Raw genomic sequence first — 21,983 nt, forward strand, 5'->3', positions numbered from 1 at the left:
GGTGGTGTGGGTAGGGGAAGGAGGGAGGGGTTTAGGTGATGTGGGTAGGGGAAAGGAGGAAGGGGTTTAGGTGGTGTGGGTGGGGGAAAGGAGGAAGGGGTTTAGGTGGTGGGGGTAGGGGAAAGGAGGTAGGGGTTTAGATGGTGTGGGTAGGGGAAAGGAGGAAGGGGTTTAGGTGATGTGGGTAGGGGAAAGGAGGGAGGGGTTTAGGTGATGTGGGTAGGGGAAAGGAGGAAGGGGTTTAGGTGGTGTGGGTAGGGGAAGGAGGGAGGGGTTTAGGTGGTGTGGGTAGGGGAAGGAGGGAGGGGTTTAGGTGATGTGGGTAGGGGAAAGGAGGAAGGGGTTTAGGTGATGTGGGTAGGGGAAAGGAGGAAGGGGTTTAGGTGATGTGGGTAGGGGAAAGGAGGAAGGGGTTTAGGTGATGTGGGTAGGGGAAAGGAGGAAGGGGTTTAGGTGGTGTGGGTAGGGGAAGGAGGGAGAAGTCTAGGTGGTGAGTGTAGGGGAAGGAGGGAGAAGTCTAGGTGGTGAGTGTAGGGGAAGGGAATGTACATGTAAATAGAAAGGACAGATAATAACAGGAGACCTGTTGGTCACTCCTTCATATACTTTATAAACATCCTAAGACATACAGATCCTGCGTCTCGTATCCTATCATAGTCTTTCCTACGGCTATCTTTTCGTTCGTCCCTAGCCAGAACAATAGGTATATTGTCCACTGTAGTGACCTTAGAATACATATATATATATCCCCAAGCCTTCTGTAACGCGTCCTTCAGTCTACCTCGTGAGGGGGGGGTGGTAACGTGGGCCCCCCAATTTAGCTCTAACCCTTCCGGAACGCGTCTTCGTCTGGCGTTAGGCCGGGTTTCGAACAGCCACCCCTCACTGTCGTCTCTTAGTCACTCTTCTCTCCTTATATCTCCCTACCTCACACCACATCAGATGCACTGCTCCTTCATGTGTATGTCTCTCTCTCGGACCATACAGCCACCAGGGTAGGAATAGGAAGGAACCCCACTCAGCCTAGGAAAGGGTATACTGCCATGGGAACTCTATTGGAAAGTGTTTAACGGTAAAAAAACTTCCCATCTCTGGCCCTTTAAGAGGATAGCCATATATGAAATACAAAGAAAATATATCGAGTGATTTTAAACGTTTGAAACAAATGTATTGATTCATTTATTCATTGAAATAAACGAGTTTTATTGATAGTAATTATCTTTTTGGTGTATTTGTCTTAAGTTTGAAATTAAGGTGTTGATTGATTTTGCACCGAAAGTGTCTGGGTTGGAACCCCCTTCACTGTTCAGCAACTGAAAAAGAAAAGAAAAATAACTTTGCCCACATTTCCGTTTATCTCTTGCCACTAAATTCCCTACCATTATTTCCGTTCGTTTAAAACCGTATACGAAGAAACTTTTCAAAGTTATTTAGGATTGTGGAAAAAAAATCCTGGTTTTTTTCGGGGTATTTTTGGAGTCTATGCTGTTTTTGGAGTTTCACGGGGATAGGCAAAGGAATGGGTAGTTAAGGGATAGAAGAAGCACGTGACGTAGATTGGCTACAGTACAAGGATTGGAGGATCGAAGGATAGAGAGACGGGGGGGTTTTAATTGTGACCACGCGAAGGTACGTAGGAAGGACAGAGGCTAGAGACTTGATGGGTCCACAAGTTCGATGTTAAATTCGACACGGGGGAGCATTTTGTGTGTGTGTGTGTGTGTGTGCACCGAAGTCCTGAATCTTTTTGTTTTTGTGGTAGACATACGACTGTGTTTGTTGATGAGGGAGGAGGACGGGCGGTTGTGTGGGGTGGGTGTGTGGGGGTGGGTGTGTTCAGGGGGTGGAGGGGAGCAGGTAAGGCCCCCCCCCCCATAGGCCAGAGGGCCGAAGAGATGGTGAAGGGTGAGAGAGAGAGAGAGAGAGAGAGAGAGAGAGAGAGAGAGAGAGAGAGAGAGAGAGAGAGACTAGGGGTAAGGAGAAAAAGAGAAAAATATGAGATGGAAAAAGACGAAGGGAGGAAGGAAGAGAGTTTACGGATTGAACGTCAAAGCAAGCAGTCCTTGGGAGCGAGAGAGAGAGAGAGAGAGAGAGAGAGAGAGAGAGAGAGAGAGAGAGAGAGAGAGACTCAGTCGGTCGGTTAGTTAATAATTGATAAAGGTCATTTTCAAACCTGTGCTAGATAACTCACTCCTACTCGTCTCTTCTTCCTCTCGTCCACTCGTCTTGAACTGGTCTCTTTGCCTTCCCACCCCTTCCTTTCCCTACCCCTTCAATTTGCCCCTTTCCCTCCTCTTCCTCAGAGACCTTCGTCTCTTTCACTCTCTTGAGAATCGTGTTATGACTGCAGCTAATGCGTGCTGCCCTCCCATACGCGTAATAGATCGAGAGATCTTCTGCTGCTGTGGGTTTATCTTCTCCTTGTCTTTCTTTATAGGAGCTGATGCCCGAAAACCATTACTCAATCGTGTTGTCGAGGGTTCAACCCTTCTCCCGTCTTTTAGCGCGTGGGGTTCATTTGTTTTCTTGAATGTGTATCTGGAGGACCAGCTGTTTGATTTTGCATCAGTTTTAGTTTGATGGTGGTGATGACCGAGTGTGTGTTGAAGAATGCGTGTGTCACACTGCAGAATCTTCGTCTCCTGCGGGTTCTGGGACTGGATTTGGACCATGTAGCTTCGTCGTCAGTCATACTGGTTTATATTCTTTCTTTCTTTCAAACTAAGTCGCCATTTCCCGTGTTAGCAAGGTAGCGTTAAGAACAGAGGACTGGGCCTCTGAGGGAATATCCTCACCTGGCCCCCTTCTCTGTTCCTTCTTTTGGAAAAATTACAAAAACAAGAGGGGAGTGTTTCCAGCCCCCCGCTCCCTCCCCTTTTAGTCGCCTTCTACGACACTCAGGGAATACGTGGGAAGTATTCTTTCTCCCCTATGCCCAGGGATAATATATATATATATATATATATATATATATATATATATATATATATATATATATATATATATATATATTTAGAAGCCTCTGTTTTCGTTGAAAGTTTTGCTTGTAGTCTCTCTCTCTCTCTCTCTCTCTCTCTCTCTCTCTCTCTCTCTCTCTCTCTCTCTCTCTCTCTCTCTCTCTCTCTCCAGACATCCCCCCCAACCCCCCATCAGTCCTCCTCTACACACCTCTCATCATCAAGATCATTTCGAGACACACACACACGCACACCAACGCCTTTTGTTCTCGAAAGCCCCGGCTCCTCAACCAACGGCACTACAAACTGTGTCGGATAGACGTTATTCTTGGTCGGCATCTGGATCCACAAATTTTCAGGTCTAGAAAAAAAAAATTAGAAAAAAAAAATGGAATGTCGGCTTAGACAAATAACCCCACGGCCTTTTTCTTTTTATTTTTCATTTTAAATGGCATCCACGGAGATGTGGCTGGGGGATATTCATAAATCCCTTGGCTCAAATAACGCCATCGAAATTCGCAAGTCCAATATGTCTCCGATGGAGATGTGCTTCAGGAAGGAAGGCATATTCGCCCACTTCTATCCCCATCATAAGGGATTGGAACGCGCCCAAAATGGGACTTCGTCGTTGCGAATTTCATGTCGTAATGAAACGTAAATAAAAAAAATATCTACCTTTCCGTGTTTTGGCAGGTCTGAAAGTCATTTGGATTTTGGAGTGTAGGGGTACGTGGTGATAATGGGTACAGATGAACTAACTCTGGTGCAAATAGTTCGGGAGAAACGAGTGTTGTGTCGTTAACCGTCGTTAACCGTAAAGAGCCTTCAGGGAAGTGTATATGACAAGGAGGGAGTAAGGATATTGTACGAGTTTCCCATCTCCCTTGCTTTTCTCTCTTCTCCCGTCTTCTCTTAACTCTCGCCCATCGCTTTTCTTTTGATGTACTGTCGTGTTTCCATCTATATGATGTAGAAAATTGGGATATTGTTATTGCCCTCCAGGCACATAACGTCTTCGTAAACTGTCAGGTCTTGTGTTATCTGTCCTTCCCATGTTGTACTGTCCTCCAGCAGATAACCTGGTCATAGACCATCAGGTCTTGTGTTATCTGTCCTTCCCATGTACTGTCCTCCAGCATATATATATATATATATATATATATATATATATATATATATATATATATATATGCATGTGAAGCGTCTGGGGTAAACCATGGAAAGTTTTGTGGGGGCCTGGATGTGGAAAGGGAGCTATGGTTTCGGTGCATTACACATGACAGCTAGAGACTGAATGTGAACGAATGTGGCCTTTTTTTTGTCTGTTTTCTTGGCGCTACCTCGCTGGAAGAGGGCGGGGGTGGATGCAATTTCGTGTGTGGCGTGTTGGCGACTGGAATGGATGAAGGCAGCAAGTATGAATATGTACATGTGTATATATGTATATGTCTGTGTATGTATATGTAGTTATACGTTGAAATGTATATGTATGTACATGCGTGTATGGGCGTTTATGTATATACATGTGTATGTGGGTGGGTTGGGCCATTCCTCGTCTGTTTCCTCGCGCTACGTCGCTAACGCGAGAGACGGCGACTAAGTATAATGAATAGTATATATATATATATATATATATATATATATATATATATATATATATATATATATAGTTAGTCATATTCAGTGGAACATGTTTGAGGGAGAAGATCTCTCCTACCTATACACACAAATATAGACGAGAAGGTCTGACTGAATGCCTTTGTTCGTCTGCGAGAGCTGGACTTAAAGAGGAGTTGAAACCCTTGATGTCAGATCAAACCCTTAGCTTCTGATGCTAAATTTTTTTCTTTCTTTAATGATGTCTCTTATTCGCCACGCTTGTCGAACCTTGACATCTTTTGGAGAGTTAAATAATTATTTTCTTCGTAGATGTTATCACCTCGAAAATTCAGGAAATTCAGCGGTTGTTTCATCATGAATTATTTTACAAGATTGTTCTGTGTTTGTGTTTTTTCACCTCGAAAATTCAGTAAATTCTTTGGTTGTTTTTTTCATGATTTATTTACAAGTTTGTTCAATGTTTTGTTTTTTCTACACGTGTGGAAGGTTTATATGACTCGAGGTTATGCTTGAAAAGAAAAGGATTTAATTGATAGATGAAAATTGTTTAATTGATAGCTATTTTGTATTATTTTACCATTCGTGATTTACGAATTTTCAGTGTGGGGCATTCAGACGGAGTCACTGGTAACGCGCACACTCACACACACACACACACACACACACTTACACTCTGTAGTGGTCCCCTGGAACGAACCAAGACGTGAGTGTGTGGTCCCCTGGAACGAACCAAGACGTGAGTGTGTGGTCCCCTGGAAGGGACCAAGACGCGAGTGTGTGGTCCCCTGGAAGGGACCAAGACGCGAGTGTGTGGTCCCCTGGAAGGGACCAAGACGCGAGTGTGTGGTCCCCTGGAAGGGACCAAGACGCGAGTGTGTGGTCCCCTGGAACGGACCAAGACGCGAGTGTGTGGTCCCCTGGAACGGACCAAGACGCGATGCAGATGTTTAAGACTCGGGTATTCCAAGTGCGTCTCCGTCATCAGTCAGTGCACAAGTCTTGACTCTTCGTTCTAACTCGGCAGTGTGATGGGCGGCGAGGGTTTGTACGTGGTGGTGGTGGTGGTGGAGACAGTGGTGGTGGTGATGGTGGAGACAGTGATGGTGGTGATGATGAGGGTGGTGGAGACGATGGTTGTGAAGATAATGGTGGTGGTGATGATGAAAGTGATGGTGATGGCTTTTTGGGGGGTGATTTGGTGGTGATAGGCGTGGTGATGGGATAGAGTTCTGGTGGTGTGAGGTTGTGGTGGTGATAGTAGGCGTGATGAAGGGAAGAGGATGGTGATAGGTGATGATGGGGGTGGAAGAAGCAGTGACGGAGGCCTGTTGGTGAAGATGGATGTTGAAGGGTGAAGATCATGAGAGGAGAGATGGAGGATACTGAGTTGATGGCTTATGGTATCCACCCTCCCTTTTAAGACCTTTCCAGCACCCACACTAGAGCCTTTCCAGCACCCACACTAGAGCCTTTCCAGCTCCCACACTCGTGCCTTTCCAGCACCCACACTTGAGCCTTTCCGGCACCCACACTAGAGCCTTTCCAGCACCCACACTTGGGCCTTTCCAGCACCCACACTTGAGCCTTTCCGGCACCCACACTAAAGTCTTTCCAGCACCCACACTAGAGCCTTTCCAGCTCCCACACTTGAGCCTTTCCGGCACCCACACTAAAGTCTTTCCAGCACCCACACTAGAGCCTTTCCAGCACCCACACTTGGGCCTTTCCAGCACCCACACTGGAGCCTTTCCAGCACCCACACTAGAGCCTTTCCAGCACCCACACTTGGGCCTTTCCAGCACCCACACTGGAGCCTTTCCAGCACCCACACTTGGGCCTTTCCAGCACCCACACTTGGGCCTTTCCAGCACCCACACTTGAGCCTTTCCAGCACCCACACTAGAGCCTTTCCAGCAGCCACACTAGAGTCTTTCCAGCAGCCACACTAGAGTCTTTCCAGCAGCCACACTAGAGTCTTTCCAGCAGCCACACTAGAGTCTTTCCAGCAGCCACACAGAGTCTTTCCAGCAGCCACACTAGAGTCTTTCCAGCACCCACACTAGAGCCTTTCCAGCACCCACACTAGAGCCTTTCCAGCAGCCACACTAGAGCCTTTCCAGCACCCACACTAGAGCCTTTCCAGCACCCACACTAGAGTCTTTCCAGCAGCCACACTAGAGTCTTTCCAGCAGCCACACTAGAGTCTTTCCAGCAGCCACACTAGAGTCTTTCCAGCAGCCACACTAGAGTCTTTCCAGCAGCCACACTAGAGTCTTTCCAGCAGCCACACTAGAGTCTTTCCAGCAGCCACACTAGAGTCTTTCCAGCAGCCACACTAGAGTCTTTCCAGCAGCCACACTAGAGTCTTTCCAGCAGCCACACTAGAGTCTTTCCAGCAGCCACACTAGAGTCTTTCCAGCAGCCACACTAGAGTCTTTCCAGCAGCCACACTAGAGTCTTTCCAGCAGCCACACTAGAGTCTTTCCAGCAGCCACACTAGAGTCTTTCCAGCAGCCACACTAGAGTCTTTCCAGCAGCCACACTAGAGTCTTTCCAGCAGCCACACTAGAGTCTTTCCAGCAGCCACACTAGAGTCTTTCCAGCAGCCACACTAGAGTCTTTCCAGCAGCCACACTAGAGTCTTTCCAGCAGCCACACTAGAGTCTTTCCAGCAGCCACACTAGAGTCTTTCCAGCAGCCACACTTGAGCCTTTCGAGCACCCACACTAGAGTCTTTCGAGCACCCACACTAGAGTCTTTCGAGCACCCACACTAGAGTCTTTCGAGCACCCACACTAGAATCTTTCGAGCACCCACACTAGAGTCTTTCGAGCACCCACACTAGAGTCTTTCCAGCACCCACACTTGAGCCTTTCCGGCACCCACACTAGAGCCTTTCCAGCAACCAGCACTTGTCTTCTGTTCTTGGCCTCTTCAGCCCTAATCTTTTGCTGACGAGAAGCTGAGAGTCGTCTCTCCATGTGACATGTGGAATTCCTTCGAGGGAAAAAAAAGTTTCTGAGTCCCTCATCTCTGGAGGATATTTTTTTTTTGTCCCCTTGAGCAACTGAGACGGGTTCTCCGTGAGTAACAGGAAAATGAGATACTCTGGAAAAGGAGGCTATCGTCTCCGACACTTGATGGTGTTGAAGCTATCATCTACGACACTTGATGGTGTTGAAACTATTGTCTCTGACACTTGATGGTGTTGAAGCTATTGTCTCTGACACTTGATGGTGTTGAAGCTATCGTCTACGACACTTGATGGTGTTGAAGCTATCGTCTCCGACACTTGATGGAGGTGTTGAAGCTATCGCCTCCAACACTTGATGGAGGTGTTGAAGCCATCGTCTCCAACACTTGATGGAGGTGTTGAAGCTATCGTCTCCAACAGTTGATGTTGAAGCTATCGTCTCCAACAGATGATGGTGGTGTTGAAGCTATCGTCTGCGACACCTGGTGTTGCCACCACCGTCATCATTCCTCTCTCTCTCTCTCTCTCTCTCTCTCTCTCTCTCTCTCTCTCTCTCTCTCTCTCTCTCTCTCTCTCTCTCCCTTGTGGTTAGGGCGTGCAAAGAGATCATGACGAATTCAAAACCACCTCCAGAAGCAGAGAGAGTGTGTGTGTGTGTGTGTGTGTGTCGCCAGGGACATGGTGATCCTTGGTGCTAGGTGGGGGGCGGGCGGGCCTCTGCAACATTTGGGACCGTGAATTATTGACGGCCACACTTCCAGGAGGTGTATTTTCGGTCCGCCGCCCCCCCCCCCCCCCAGATCGATTCTGGACGGCATTAGAGAGGCCCCCCCCCTCCCCCCCCCCCTCCCCCAAATCAAACCAGCGAGCAAGGTCACTCGTGTTCGATCAGGGGAAGAAGGAAAGCAATGATCATAGCAATTTCTTCTTAAAGTATATTAAGAATATATATATATATATATATATATATATATATATATATATATATATATATATATATATATATATATTGGAAAGGATCACACAATTTTGCGCGTGATCAAGATATTCCTATGAGTCCACGGGGGAAAATGAAACACGATAAGTTCCCAAGTGCACTTTCGTGTGATAATCACATCATCAGGGGCGTCCTAGCTTCGTCTCTTCGATGTATATCAACTGACTGTTATATTCCTCTTCTTGTGTCTCCCCTGATGATGTGATTATGACACGAAAGTGCACTTGGGAACTTTTCGTGTTTCATTTTCCCCGTGGACTCATAGGATCTTCCTCACGAAGCCTGACAGCTCTCTCTCTCTCTCTCTCTCTCTCTCTCTCTCTCTCTCTCTCTCTCTCTCTCTCTCTCTCTCTCTCTCTCTCTCTCTCTCTCTCTCTCGACACAGACACGTAATTGCCTTGTTCCATCAAGGGTCATTGATTGTTGGCTACCCCCCCCACCCCCCCACCCGCCCCTTCGTCCAATGACCACTGGAGGGGGGTCACCACTGGGTGACGGCCACCACTGAAGGGGGGGTCACCACTGGAGGGGGGTCACCACTGGGTGACGGTCACCACTGAAGGGTCACCAGTGGGTGTCGACCACCACTGAAGGGTCACCACTGGGTGTCGACCACCACTGGAGGGTCACCAGTGGGTGTCGACCACCACTGCGCCACTGAGGAATTTCCAAGTGGGGATGGGTCGTCTATAAGACCTCGAGTATTAGCTCAGCAGTTGCCATCCTCAGTTCGTACCACTGGCAAAAAAAACCAAACAACCTCCCCTCCCCTCCAATCATCAGTGGGTAGTACATGCTCCGTGGTGGTGCCACTGTAGAAAGAAGATGGGTGGGTGGGTGGGTGGGTACGTACGTACATACGTACCTTCAGTGAATCGAAAACACCACACACACACACACACACACACACACACACACACACACACACACACACACACACACACACACACACATACCCTGCGGTGTCGTGCACCCTGTGTTCTTGTGGTACCCGACGGGTCACACGGGGCAGGCAGGGGGGGTGGGCGCCCCGGGGGGCGGTAGTGAGGTGTGTGTGTGTGTGTGTGTGTGTGTATGTGTGTGTGTGTGTGTGTGTGTGATAGCATTTTTTTCCACCCACTACCAGGCAGCAAAGCCTAGATAATTCGTTGTAAATTGACTGTTCAACTCATGCTAAAAGAAAAAAATATATATATATATATATATATATATATATATATATATATATATATATATATATATATATATATATTATCCCTGGGGATAGGGGAGAGATAATACTTCCCACGTATTCCCTGCGTGTCGTAGAAGGCGACTAAAAGGGGAGGGAGCGGGGGGCTGGAAATCCTCCCCTCTCGTTTTTTTTTTAATTTTCCAAAAGAAGGAACAGAGAAGGGGGCCAGGTGAGGATATTCCCTCAAAGGCCCAGTCCTCTGTTCTCAACGCTACCTCGCTAATGCGGGAAATAGCGAATAGTATGAAAGATATATATATATATATATATATATATATATATATATATATATATATATATATATATATATATATATATATATATATCATGCTAAAAGAATAAATATAAAACTGCATAAAAGAAAAATATATATATATATATTCGAACGGGAAAAGCGACAGATGACAGAAATAACAAACACTTGTGTTTATATAGGTTAGGTTGTCAATGGGTTTTGTTTACCTTCGCTGTACGTTTTCTTTTTTGTATTTTATTTTTTTGTTTTTCTTTTTTTTACGGGAACTAAATTATTTGATGAGATTTCGGTTATTTACCACTGTGTGTGTGTGTGTGTGTGTGTGTGTGTGTGTGTGTGTGTGTGTGTGTTATTTACCACTCTGTGTGTGTCTATCTATTTATTCGTATTTATTTAATTGTATTTATTCATTATTTCCAAACGTTTTTATTTTTTTTGGACGAAGAGATGGGGTTGGGGGGGCTGGAGGCGGGCGTGTGTGTGTGTGTGTGTGTGTGTGATGTGAGATGGTTGGCTGTAGCAGTGATGGGTGTGGCTGCAGGGCTAGCAGCAGTGATGGGTGGCTGCAGGGCTTGTAGCGGTGAGATGGTTCGATGTAGAGGCTTGTAGCAGTGATGGGTAGCTGCTACAGGGCTTACAGCAGTGATGGGTGGCTGCAGGGCTTGCAGCAGTGATGGGTGGCTGCAGGACTAATAGCAGTGATGGATGGCTTAAGAGCTTACAGCGGTGATGGGTGGCTGCAGGACTAATAGCAGTGATGATTGGCTGCAAGGCTTGGAGCAGTGATGGGTGGCTGCAGAGGCTTGTAGCAGTGATGGGTGGCTGTAGAGGCTTGTAGCAGTGATGGGTGGCTGGAGAGCTTACAGCAGTGATGGTTGGCTGCAAGGCTAATAGCAGTGATGGTTGGCTTGGAGCAGTGATGGCTAGCTGTAGAGGCTTGTAGCAGTGATGGGTGGCTGTAGAGGCTTGTAGCAGTGATGGGTGGCTGCAAGGCTTACAGCAGTGATAGGTGGCTGCAGGGCTAATAGCAGTGATGGTTGGCTTGGAGCAGTGATGGGTGGCTGTAGAGGATTGTAGCAGTGATGGGTGGCTGTAGAGGCTTGTAGCAGTGATGGGTGGCTGCAGGGCTTACAGCAGTGATAGGTGGCTGCAGGGCTAATAGCAGTGATGGTTGGCTTGGAGCAGTGATGGGTAGCTGCAGAGGATTGTAGCAGTGATGGGTGGCTGGAGAGCTTACAGTAGTGATGGGTGGATTGCTGGGCTAATAGCGTTCCTAAGGGGTAGAATATACCCATCACTATTTTTTCCCCTTTTTTTTTCTTTTTAAATGCTCATTTTTAAATGTTCATTTTTAAATGCTCATTTTTAAATTCTTTTTAAATTCTCATTTTTAAATGCTCATTTTTAAATGCTCATTTTTAAATGCTCATTTTTGAATGCTCATTTTTAAATGCTCATTTTTAAATGCTCATTTTTAAATGTTCATTTTTAAATGCTCATTTTTAAATGCTCATTTTTGAATGCTCATTTTTAAATTCTCATTTTTAAATGTTCATTTTTAAATTCTCATTTTTAAATGTTCATTTTTAAATGCTCATTTTTAAATGCTCATTTTTGAATGCTCATTTTTGAATGCTCATTTTTAAATGCTCATTTTTAAATGCTCATTTCTAAATGCTCATTTTTAAATTCTCATTTTTAAATGCTCATTTTTAGATGCTCATTTCTTTCGGTGGATCCCGACGTCACACTGGCCTCTCTTAGGGCAACCATTATATTTTCCCCTTAAGCTACTTAGGACCAAGACAAGGGGCATCTCTTAGCTTTAGACAATGGGCTTAGCTTTGGCGGTCAAAGCTAAGCTTGTAAGAATATATAAAGGGGAAGGTTGTGATGGTTTAAGCTGGGCAAACAAGGTTTAAGCTAATGTATTTTGTGTCAGTTTTTCTTAACAGGTGCTAAATTACAGCTTATTTCAGAATACAGAACAGAGAATGAATGTGGGTTTAGCTAAGGTTGCGTGCGCCAGGGTGGGGAAAAAATAGAATTTTGATAGAAACGTAAAATGCTGTAATTACACATAAGATTTTTTAATTATCCTTAAGCACTAAAATAATGTAATTACACGTAAAATTAATGTAATTATCCTTAAATACTATATAGAAAATGTGGGTTTAGCTTAGAATAATGAAATTACACGTAAGATTTTTAGATTATCCTTAAATGCTATATAGAAAATGTGGGTTTAGCTTAGAATAATGTAATTACCCGTAAGAGTTTCAGATTACTTTTAGGTACTAAATAAAAAATGTAGGTTTAGCTGAGTGTCAGCTAAACCCTGTTGGTTGTGTCAGATTTGTGGGGTAAAAAAGAAAAAAAATAAGTTTGAATTAATGACAGGCACGAAATTTTAGCATAAGTTTTTAAACGGTCAATTATATTTACACGTTATATTTAAACGCTGTTATGTTTAAACAATTATATTTAAACGCTGTTATATTTAAACACTCGATTATATTTAAACGCTTAGTTATATTTAAACGCTCAATTATATTTAAACTTAATTAGAGAACTTTGAAGGGGGCCAAGTTAGGATATTCCCTCTAAGGCTCAGTCTTCTGTTCTTACCGCTGCCTCGCTAACACGGGACATGGCGAATATACATATATATATATATATATATATATATATATATATATATATATATATATATATATATATATATATATATATCCTCGTATACGAAGAACTGTTACCATTTTGGCAGATTGAATTCCACATAAGCCCAATGACTAACCCCCCAAAAAAATTCTCGGTGCTAACAGGTAATTGCCTTGTTTATTTGCAGGACGTGTACCAGCCACACTGTGAGAGGAAGGCAGCCGTTGCTTGCTCGCTCTGAAGCCCACTGGTAAGCCTTGTCTTGTTGTTCGTCCTGGGAATTATATCGTGGGGTTTAGTGGAGTAAACACACACACACACACACACACACTCATCACATATTCGCCATTTCCCCCGTGTTAGCGAGGGTGCGTTAAGAACAGAGGACTGAGCCTTTGAGGGAATATATCCTCACTTGGCCCCCTTCTCTGTTCCTTCTTTTGGAGAATGAAAAATGGGAGGGGAGGATTTCCAGCCCCTTTCCCGCTCCCTTCCCTTTTAGTCGCCTTCTACGACACGCAGGGAATACGTGGGAAGTATTCTTTCTCCCCTATCCCCAGGGATAACACACACACACACACACACACACACACACATGAGTAACTTAGAAAATGGTGAAATGGAAATTTAGATGTTAATGAAAAGGGATTTTTACGAAAAAATAATTTTGATTTGTAAAGAATATAGTGAGGACGTTAGATTAAAAAAAGGAGACATTTTCGCGAGGGTGGATTGTCATAATATATTAAAATATATGCAAATGACATGTGTACGTAGAAGCTTTGGAAAAAAAAAAAGAAATAGTGCATGAAAAAAAATTAAAGATTAGGTACTAAAGACTTGTCGAAAACACAAGTTACATGCGTGAAAAAAATTTGTGATGGATGGGACGATGTCAGGGTGTGTGTGTGGGTAGGAACCTGCTCTTAAGACCATAAGGGTGATGGGTATGTGAGGATTGTGTTTGTGCCTCGACTTTACACATTCCTTTTCTTTTTTTTAACGAGATAATGACTTTCTCAGTTGTTACCCATCCTATTTTTTTTTAACGGGCGAATCACTTTAAATGTAGTTACGCTGTTAGGCTCTGGTGTGTCTAATGGCCAGTCCACAGGTTAGTGTGTGTATGAACATCTCGAGAATACACACACACACACACACACACACACACACACACACACTAGTTGGCCTAACAACCCTCTTAACAACGGATGGCACTACTTAACTAATGACTTAATTGCGTCGTTGCACCACAAGCAGCATTGTTACCACTTGACCTCCAGTAGTTCGCGTCTATAAACTCGATATAATGGTTAGACTTCACAAAGTAGAAAACTGGTCTCGAGTTTAACAAGACTGTAATTTTGCATCGAGTGAAAAACCTATTTTTTTTCTCTTTTGTGCAAAAAACGACCATTTTCCGACCGATTTCTTTGAACATGAAGTTTAGATACGCGAGTATGTACGCTTGTATTTGCACCGGCGTAGAAAATGTGGAAATTCGAAGCTTTGATACGAAAACCATAGTTATAATGGGCCAATATATATATATATATATATATATATATATATATATATATATATATATATATATATATATATATTCATATATATATATATATATATATATATATATATATATATATATATATATATATATATATATATATATATATTCCTATGAGTCCACGGGGAATACGAAACACGATGAGTTCCCAAGTGCACTTTCGTGTAATAATCACTTCACCAGGGGAGACACAAGAGAGAAATATAACAGTCAGTTGATATACAACGAAGAGACGAAGCTAGGATCAAATGGCGTCCTAGTGTCGTCTCTTCGTTGTATATCAACTGACTGTTATATTTCTCTCTTGTGTCTCCCCTGATGATGTGATTATGACACGAAAGTGCACTTGGGAACTTATCGTGTTTCATTTTCCCCGTGGACTCATAGGAATATGTTGATCACGCGCAAGATTGTGATCCTTTCCAATATAAATATATTTGCGCTACCTCGCAAACGCGGGAGACAGCGACAAAGTATAAAAGAAAAAAAAATTATATATATATATATATATATATATATATATATATTTTTTTTTTTTTTTTTTTTTTTTTTATACTTTGTCGCTGCCTCCCGCGTTTGCGAGGTAGCGCAAGGAAACAGACGAAAGAAATGGCCCAACCCCCCCCCCCTACACATGTATATACATACGTCCACACACGCAAATATACATACCTACACAGCTTTCCATGGTTTACCCCAGACGCTTCACATGCCCTGCTTCAATCCACTGACAGCACGTCAACCCCGGTATACCACACCGCTCCAATTCACTCTATTCCTTGCCCTCCTTTCACCCTCCTGCATGTTCAGGCCCCGATCACACAAAATCTTTTTCACTCCATCTTTCCACCTCCAATTTGGTCTCCCTCTTCTCCTTGTTCCCTCCACCTCCGACACATATATCCTCTTGGTCAATCTTTCCTCACTCATCCTCTCCATGTGCCCAAACCACTTCAAAACACCCTCTTCTGCTCTCTCAACCACGCTCTTTTTATTTCCACACATCTCTCTTACCCTTACGTTACTCACTCGATCAAACCACCTCACACCACACATTGTCCTCAAACATCTCATTTCCAGCACATCCATCCTCCTGCGCACAACTCTATCCATAGCCCACGCCTCGTAACCATACAACATTGTTGGAACCACTATTCCTTCAAACATACCCATTTTTGCTTTCCGAGATAATGTTCTCGACTTCCACACATTCTTCAAGGCCCCCAGGATTTTCGCCCCCTCCCCCACCCTATGATCCACTTCCGCTTCCATGGTTCCATCCGCTGCCAGATCCACTCCCAGATATCTAAAACACTTCACTTCCTCCAGTTTTTCTCCATTCAAACTCACCTCCCAATTGACTTGACCCTCAACCCTACTGTACCTAATAACCTTGCTCTTATTCACATTTACTCTTAACTTTCTTCTTCCACACACTTTACCAAACTCCGTCACCAGCTTCTGCAGTTTCTCACATGAATCAGCCACCAGCGCTGTATCATCAGCGAACAACAACTGACTCACTTCCCAAGCTCTCTCATCCCCAACAGACTTCATACTTCATATATATATTGCACCCTGTGCAGCTTAGTCTCGTGCAAAGCTGCATTGTATATCATCAGTTAAGCTGTTTAAGGATGCAGATAAATGACTTGCATCCACGTTCCCTTGGCAATTTGAGTGTGGCATTATAGCAGTACCCCCTCTCTCGAGGTGTCGCTCTGGCAGAAGAAAACGGAGGGGATTAATTTCGTGATGGTGAAGGTGAAGGTGATGGTGATGAGTGGACCAATTTCGTGAAGGTGATGGTTGGTGATGGTGTGATGGGCCAGCATTTGCAGACTTAGTGAAATGGAATGGTAAGACGAGATTGCCCCCTTCCCATCCCCATGGTAACATTATTACTACTGTCTATATCTTCTGTCTGTTCCACTACCCATTCCGTATCACTGTCTATGTCTTCTGTCTGTTCCACTACCCATTCCGTATCACTGTCTATGTCTTCTGTCTGTTCCACTACCCATTCCGTATCACTGTCTATGTCTTCTGTCTGTTCCACTACCCATTCCGTATCACTGTCTATATCTTCTGTCTGTTCCACTACCCATTCCGTATCACTGTCTATATCTTCTGTCTGTCCCACTACCCATTCCGTATCACTGTCTATGTCTTCTGTCTGTCCCACTACCCATTCCGTATCACTGTCTATGTCTTCTGTCTATCCCACCACCCTCTCCGTATCACTGTCTATGTCTTCTGTCTGTCCCACTACCCTTTCCGTATCACTGTCTATGTCTTCTGTCTGTCCCACTACCCATTCCGTATCACTGTCTATGTCTTCTGTCTATCCCACTACCCTCTCCGTATCACTGTCTATATCTTCTGTCTATTCCACTACCCTCTCCGTATCACTGTCTATATCTTCTGTCTATCCCACTACCCTCTCCGTATCACTGTCTATATCTTCTGTCTATCCCACTACCCTCTCCGTATCACTGTCTATGTCTTCTGTCTATCCCACTACCCATTCCGTATCACTGTCTATGTCTTCTGTCTGTCCCACTACCCATTCCGTATCACTGTCTATATCTTCTGTCTATCCCACTACCCTCTCCGTATCACTGTCTATGTCTTCTGTCTATCCCACTACCCTCTCCGTATCACTGTCTATGTCTTCTGTCTATCCCACTACCCTCTCCGTATCACTGTCTATATCTTCTGTCTATCCCACTACCCTCTCCGTATCACTGTCTATGTCTTCTGTCTGTCCCACCACCCTCTCCGTATCACTGTCTATATCTTCTGTCTATCCCACCACCCTCTCCGTATCACTGTCTATGTCTTCTGTCTGTCCCACTACCCATTCCGTATCACTGTCTATATCTTCTGTCTGTCCCACTACCCATTCCGTATCACTGTCTATGTCTTCTGTCTATCCCACTACCCTCTCCGTATCACTGTCTATGTCTTCTGTCTGTCCCACTACCCATTCCGTATCACTGTCTATATCTTCTGTCTGTCCCACTACCCTCTCCGTATCACTGTCTATGTCTTCTGTCTGTCCCACCACCCTCTCCGTATCACTGTCTATATCTTCTTTCCCCCTATCCATTCTGTATCACTGTCTATATCTTCTGTCTATCCCACTACCCATTCCGTATCACTGTCTATGTCTTCTGTCTATCCCACTACCCATTCCGTATCACTGTCTATGTCTTCTGTCTATCCCACCACCCTCTCCGTATCACTGTCTATATCTTCTGTCTATCCCACTACCCATTCCGTATCACTGTCTATATCTTCTGTCTGTCCCACTACCCATTCCGTATCACTGTCTATGTCTTCTGTCTGTCCCACTACCCATTCCGTATCACTGTCTATGTCTTCTGTCTGTCCCACTACCCTTTCTATGTCTTCTGTCTGTCCCACTACCCTCTCCGTATCACTGTCTATGTCTTCTGTCTGTCCCACTACCCATTCCGTGAGGCATAACATAGCACTGTTGTCCTTTGGTCACAGGAAGGAAAACGTGGAATCGTGTTATTCCTCCACACCTTCTGTTCGATTCTGTACGTTCACATGAACAAAGGACAGACCAAGAGAGGCGTTGCTGACGAACTGAACACTCGTTCACCATTTCCCCTACGTCATAAACTACGTCATCAAAGTGAACAGTCGTCCACCATTTCCCCTACGTCGTAAAACTGAACAGTCGTTCACCATTTCCCTACGTCATAAAACTGAACAGTCGTTCACCATTTCCCCTACGTCATAAACTACGTCATCAAAGTGAACAGTCGTTCACCATTTCCCTACGTCGTAAAACTGAACAGTCGTTCACCATTTCCCTACGTCATAAAACTGAACATTCGTTCACCATTTCCCCTACGTCATAAAACTGAACTACATTAATGGATGTGGTAATGAACCACTGGTCGTAGTTTGTGGGATCTTAAACCACCTACCCATCTCCATCTCCTCCACCTCTTCCACCTCCTCCTTTACCTCCACCTCCACCACCTCTACCTCCTCCACGTCCTCCTCCTCTACCTCTACCTCCTCCTCCTCCACGTCCACCACCTCCTCTACCTCCACCTCCACCTCCTCCTCTATATCCTCCTCTACCTCCTCCTCCTCTACATCCTCCTCTACCTCCACCTCCTCCACCTCCCCCACGTCGTCTGCCCAGCCAGGTAGGTACTTACCCCCCCATTCCCCCTTCCTCCGTCACGAACCAAGATAAAGCTAATGTATGTCGTGGATTTATTTCCCCTTTCGCTGCATTGAATCCAATTGAGGTCAGAGGGAGGGAGGGACTTCCTTCCTCTTCCTTCCTTCCTGCCTCCTGTCCACCTCCTCTCCTCCTTCGTTCTAGTTCACGCCCACTTTTTCCTTCTTTGACCCCATTTTCTTTATTTTATTTTTCATCCTTCCGTGATTTGGGCCATTAGTCTTTCATATCTGAAATTCGTCTTGTGGAATTATATGAGAAAAGAAGCGTGGATTGGATACACTGGACTTGTTGTAAGGAACATAAATCCATATATGTTCTCGATTCTTTACAAAATCTATTCACCTCCTTCAACAGTCCTCAGGCTTTCTTTTATTTATTTGTTTTTATTTATTTATTTTTTTTTTTGACAAGAATTCCTTACCTATGGCACGTCAGCAGGAGAGAAGTTTTCCTTACGAGATGGTACGATGGTGTGGCATATCTCTTCCTGATTCTCATTTACAAAATCGAGTCTTCTCCTTCAACAGTCCTCAGTTTTATTATTATTTGTCTCACCTATGGCACGTCTGCAGGAGAGAAGTTCTCCCTACGAGATTGTACGATGGTGTGGCATATCTCTTCCTGATTCTCATTTACAAAATCGAGTCTTCTCCTTCAACAGTCCTCAGGCTTACTATTTTTTTTTTTTTTTTCTTTTGGCATAGGAATTCCACGCATAGGATGGTGTGGGTGGCTTGAGTGCTCGAGATGGCCATCTCCCGTCATTGATTCACGCGTTCACCTTGGCTTTGGGGGGGAAGGGTTAGTTTGGGATGGCAGCTAAGGCATTGCACCGGCATGGCCACTACAAGCACCTGTGGCTTACCCAGCCTTCCGGGGAACCATGGAGGAGGAGGAGGAGGGGGTAGCAGGAGGCAGCACACACACACACACACACACACAATAAGCGCTTGAGTGGCTGTCCAGTCTTGCCACAATGTTCAAACTTTGGCGTGGAGCTGGTGCTGCTGGCCCTTCTTGGAATAGCATTTTTTTTTGTGCTGCTGCCTTGCCCTCTCTCTCTCTCTCTCTCTCTCTCTCTCTCTCTCTCTCTCTCTCTCTCTCTCTCTCTCTCTCTCTCTCTCTCTCTTTGTCTTCCCCCTGCTGGTATTATTTCAATCTCCTGTGTGCTGTTACGTCTTTTAAGCTTTGACTCTGTGTGTGTGTGTGTGTGTGTGTGTGTGTGTGTGTGTGTGTGCGGTTGTTGTTCATCTAAGTTTGTATTTGTTTCTCGAGTCTTTGAGTGTTATTTCCTTTTCTTTTCCTCTCGTAGTTGCTTGTCATTTGCCGGTCTAACGAGCTAGCGCCAGGAACAGACGTGAAAATGGCCTCATTCGCTGTCGTGCAGTCTCTAGCTGTCGTGTTATACTGCAGTGAAACCAGTGCTCAGTGTCCACAGTGAAACGACACAGACCAATGCCGTTGTCTTCTTGACTCCTTCGTGTACTCTGGTTCAGTGCAATTACTATACGTCGTCGCCCCCCCGTATATTGCACCATTCCAATTTGGTTGTATCCCATGCATGCATCTCATCCTCTTGATTGTATTTGGTTCATTCCATTTACTGCACGTCGCGCCCCCCCGTATATTGCACCATTCCAATGTGGCTGTATCCCACGCATGCATCTCATCCTCTTGATTGTTGATTACCCACCACCTCAAACCCTCTCTTTCACTTCATTCCTGCCTCTTCGTCTCTCACACTGCTTCTGCCTTTTCCCTGTCAATCCTCTTTGGGATTTCACTGTAAATCCTCTTTGGGACAGCGGATTTCACTTCACGTTGCTACACGATCCCCGCTCCCCCCCTTCCCTCCCTTTTTTTTTAAGGATTTAAGGGTGGAACAGTCGATAACCACAATGTTTAAAGGTCCATGAGAGTGAGTGGTTTTTTTTGGGGGGAACCCATCTTCTTGTATAGTATTTGTAGGTGATATGTGAATTGGAGGAGGGTCATTATGCGACCTAATTGGAACTACCTAGATCATAAACATGTCTGCCTAACAATAGTATCACCCAATGGAGTGATTACATCAAACTGGCCCAAGTGTAGAGGGAACGAAACCCACACACAGTGAACGCGCTTTGGACGCCCGCCTTAACTTGTTCACAAACATCTCGACTCTCGTTTGAAGACTTGACCAACCCAGAGATCTGCTTCCTGTTCACTAACCCTTATAACTACGTGAGAGAGAGAGAGAGAGAGAGAGAGAGAGAGAGAGAGAGAGAGAGAGAGAGAGAGAGGAGGGGAGAGAGAGAGTTAACAGTTAAATGGCCCAACCACTCATATACACACATATGTATACATGAACGCCAATACACGCACATATACATTTCAATGTATACTTATATATATATATATATATATATATATATATATATATATATATATATATATATATACATACAGACATTTACATAAATACACTTGTACATATCCATACTTGCTGCTTTCATCCATTCACGTCGCCACCCCACCCCACAGGAAATAGCACAATATATATATATATATATATATATATATATATATATATATATATATATAATTAATTTCCAAATATTCAGGAACACTGTACGTATTATTAATTTGAATTACCCCAACATTAGAATGTGGACCCAAAAGTTGAACATTATAAACCAGGAATTGTTGGCTTATATCAAAATCCCACAGACGATCATTTCAGAACTGCCCCAGCTACCATCGTTCCAATGTTAATTATCCGATAATTAGACCAGCTAATTATTCTTGTATTGCTGAGTGTTGTTTCTCATTGCCAGAATAAATGGGTTGGTCCAAAATGACGAACGGCTTGTTTGGCCAGAATGAATTGGCTTGTTCGGGGAGTGAGCGAGCCCTGGGATGTTTTTTGGTCCAAGGGTAGCCTGCATCCCATATATGGGATCCTAGAGGACTATATAATGGGATGGGATACACCTAAAGGGGATGTCTTGTGTGGGTGGGGGATGCTTTTTATCCCACGGCTAGCCTGCGTCCCATATATGGGATCCTAGAGGACTGTAATGGGATGGGATACACCTAAAGGGGATGTCTTGTGTGGATGGGGGATGCTTTTTGCCCCAAGGGTAGCCTGCGTCCCATATATGGGATCCTAGAGGACTGTAATGGGATGGGATACACCTAAAGGGGATGTCTTGCGTGGGTGGGGGAGTAATGTAATCAGTAGGTGAGTATTATACGAATTGATCAATGTAGTTTAAGATGTAATCATTTCTAATTGATAAGTTATTCAGTTCGGAAACACAAGATGATAAAGAATTTATTATAACCGAAAAGCGAATTTTGGGTGTCCGTGAAATTTTATTTTGATTGGGAAAGGAAGAGTGTGAGAAAAAAATCGTGTATATATATATATATATATATATATATATATATATATATATATATATATATATATGTTATTTGCCATTTCCCGCGTTAGGGAGG

General features: G+C 44.3%; 1 protein-coding gene across 7 annotated transcripts in view; it reads left to right on the forward strand.

Annotated features, from left to right (window-relative positions):
• Positions 1-21,983, forward strand: part of LOC139757588 (thyrotropin-releasing hormone receptor-like) — an 833,567-nt gene that overhangs the window by 680,839 nt on the left and 130,745 nt on the right. For all 7 annotated transcript variants that reach the window (XM_071678214.1, XM_071678215.1, XM_071678216.1 and 4 more), the window contains one exon: positions 12,887-12,949. The gene's annotated coding sequence lies outside the window, so the exon portion shown is untranslated. The remainder of the gene's footprint in view (positions 1-12,886; positions 12,950-21,983) is intronic.

The sequence above is a fragment of the Panulirus ornatus genome, chromosome 27, assembly GCF_036320965.1.
Source record: "Panulirus ornatus isolate Po-2019 chromosome 27, ASM3632096v1, whole genome shotgun sequence".
In the NCBI taxonomy this organism is placed as follows: domain Eukaryota; kingdom Metazoa; phylum Arthropoda; class Malacostraca; order Decapoda; family Palinuridae; genus Panulirus; species Panulirus ornatus.